Source organism: Salminus brasiliensis, chromosome 8, assembly GCF_030463535.1.
Source record: "Salminus brasiliensis chromosome 8, fSalBra1.hap2, whole genome shotgun sequence".
NCBI lineage: Eukaryota > Metazoa > Chordata > Actinopteri > Characiformes > Bryconidae > Salminus > Salminus brasiliensis.
The window spans coordinates 36,932,754-36,936,148 of record NC_132885.1 but is presented as its reverse complement, the minus strand read 5'-3'; positions in this window follow the sequence as shown (position 1 = coordinate 36,936,148).

The following is a 3,395-nucleotide window of genomic DNA, read 5'->3' as shown; positions in this document are numbered from 1 at the left end:
TGGTACTTCTGTCATATACCTTTACAATAGAAATCACTTCACGCTTACTGTACATTGGGGATGTGATCTTACTTTTCTACAACACCAGCATTGTAAAAGAAGCCTGCTTAATGTGTATCTCCCCTTATGCCGCCCAGGCAGCTCTGACCTGTCGTGGCATGGACTCCATAACACCTCTGAGGGTGTTCTGTGCTATCTGGTTTAAAACTGTTCACTGAGGTGGGTTTGCCCTGGCTCCGACTTGTTTCTCCAGCCCATCCCACAAATGCTACATGATTGAGATCTTGGAAATTTAAAGGATCTTTGAGAGGCATCTCTTGCCCAATGTTTGCCCACGAAATGTGCCCAGCCCAGCCCACATAAAAGCCCCTGCCAAGTGTTGGGTGCAAAGTGTTGGTCTTGGTTGGCCCTAGGAGCAGCACAGCACCCCTCTAGTGGCTGGAGGAGGCCCAACTCTTGGACCAACCCTACAGCCAGAGAGCGACTGTGCTGTGGTTACTTTTACTAACAAAAAAGGTGAATTCTTACTCTTGGCATACACATTTTTATTTAATATATTTTTTTTATCTGTAAATGTTTATTTATTGTTTAAAGACTATCAGAAGTCACATGAGAATTCAGATCTTGCAAGATGTAAAAGAATTTGATAGTTGTAATATACAAATTGTTTTCAAGACTGGACTATAGTCTCTAAATGTCAAGTTTTCTCATCTCAAAAGCTAAACGTTGAAGTAGTTCAGCTATTATTTCAGACAACCCAAATAAACGCTACAATTAACCTTTCTTTGCTTTTTCCCAGCTGTAAACACAGTTCTCAGAACACAACATCAGCAGCCTATCAAAGTATTCCCATTCTATGACTCATTGGGAACAGCCCTCTATGGAAAAGACAGACCCATACTGAGACTCCCAGAAACCTTCACAGAGAATATTGATGAATCTATTGGGAAATATTTCCAAGATAACCAAGGAAAATTGGACTTGATCAGGCAGAAGATGTGCAAACATTTCTGTCAGCTGGATCTTCGAGACTCAGCCCCCTAGCTTCCCTACTTCGCCAAGGTTTATAGACAAGAAAACTCATCCAGACGTGGAGGGAGAAGGCCTCGGCTGAGTTTGCTACTGCAATGTCCAAATATAAATCCCTAGAGATCAATATTCTGAGAGATGCATGGAGTGAAACAGTGGCAGAAATTCACAAGGCACTGTCTGCTGAGCCTGTGACCCTGGTCCTTCATAAAGATCAAGCAACAGCGATCCTGGCGAGCAATTACTCAAAGGATCCAAAGGCGGGAAGGGCAGCATAACTGATAAGAACAACATGGAGTCAAAAAATAGTGAAGCAGTGGAACTCGACCCATCTGCCCTGGAGTTTCTGACTAAGAAGAAGCAGGAGGATCTCACTAGTGACTTATTCTTGTCCAAGGGGATCAGTGCATCTTTGGAAAATAAGGAAATCGTAGGGGACTCTACTTTCTCCAAAGAATCTTGTTCCAAAATTTGTAGATGTTTTCCATCAATCTAATCGGGCGTTTGGTTCTTGGGTGTCACCAGTGGTTTTTACCTTCACAAAGGCGTCTCTCTTTATTGTAGACTGTAAATGGTATTGTAGGGTATTATAGATTGTAATGGGTTTTTCTTCAGCAAGGAAAGAATTCAGAATTTATTGATTGTGCAGATAAAAAACAAAGCTTAATTTTTTGAATGCAAAACACTTAATGAACCTGGCATGTAACTCAAAAACATACTCCTGTATAACAGACTAAACATTTTCCACTAGGGGCACTTTCATTACTCTGATATCTTCTAGCGCTCTGCATTAATGACACAGTGTCTAAAACTACCGATCCGGAGCGCCATGGAATGGCTGCACTGGTGAGAGCTCTGGGTAAACTCTACAGCTTTTTGTTTTTTATTGTATTATTCGTCAGTGTTTGTGTATTTAATATAATTTTTAAAATGTTTTATATAACTTTATTTTTAATATGTTTAGTATGTATACAGTTTGTCCTCCTGAAGAGCATCAACCTGAGCCTTACCACAAGCATTTCAATGCATAAATGTCCTGACATGTTGTGCAGATGACAAATAAACTTGAACTTAATAATAATAATAATGTTCCTTAATATGTTCTCTTTCATATGCATCCCTCTAGGCATAGATATGACACTGCTATTCCAGAAGCTTTAGTGGCAAATTCTTTATAGTAAGGTTTAGTGTCCTCCTCAGATTAATAGATGAAGCTTTAAAACTCAAACAGAAAAAAAAGCTTTTATTATAGTACCTTAATTTGTTAAAAATGCTTTATAGTTCTAATTTTAAATTATTTTATTATTTTCATTTATTGTTCACCTGTAAACAAAAAGCTCACAGGCCACTTCAACAAATTTACATTTACATTTATGGCATTTAGCAGACGCTCTTATCCAGAGCCACTTACAAGGTTACTGGTATTACAGAGGTGGGTCAGTGTAGTGTTAGGAGTCTTGCCCAAGGACTCTTATAGGTGTAGCGCAGCATAGTCACCCAGATCGGAAATCGAACCCCAGTCTTCCACATGGTGTGGTAGCTCACTGGCAGGTAGTGGTGTTATCTGTTGCGCCACACCAACCACAAATGTTGTCTTAGATCAGATGTTTTTTTTTTTATATTTTATTTGTGTCAGTAATACACCACCATAGCCACATAATAACTTAGTCATTAGTGTTACAAAAAACTTTACCTTCACCTAATCTTCACCTTCACAGTTTTTTCACATAATGTGAACGTGGCAGTTCTTTTTTACTTTTTTACTTTCATTTTAAATTTCATGAGTGGACCAATAGAAATGCTCCAAAATTATTTGAAATTAAATCTTTAAAAATGTATTTTCTTCTCCTGTAAAGTTGCCATTACTGAGATAAAGGGGTTTTACTTGACTGCCACCATATGCTAAATTAACTCTCTTTAATTAACATTAATTTTATTATTACTGTTTATAATACAGTTAAGTAAATAACTTGTAGCAAACAGATTTCGTTAAAATGGTAAATTTTCTGTGAACTTTTACTAAATGGTGAGGTCTGGCCCATAATCACTGAAAGATTTATTTTTTATTTTTATGGATTTACACACACTCAGATTCAACTTCCATCTTGGACGTTGTAAAACAAACTTACATACACAAATGTTACAATATTACTTAGAATTTTCAAAAAGAATAAACATGCCATACGCCCATATTTAAGGTTTATCAAACATATACATATATACAGTGTTTCCAGTTTGAGAAAATGTTTCAATTAGAAGAGAGTGCAAAACAGCAAACAGTCAAGTGAACCTCCATCCCTACAATAAATAAAGTAAAAATACATATCTAGAAAATCAGAGAAAAAGGTAGTTGAGCACTGAATTTG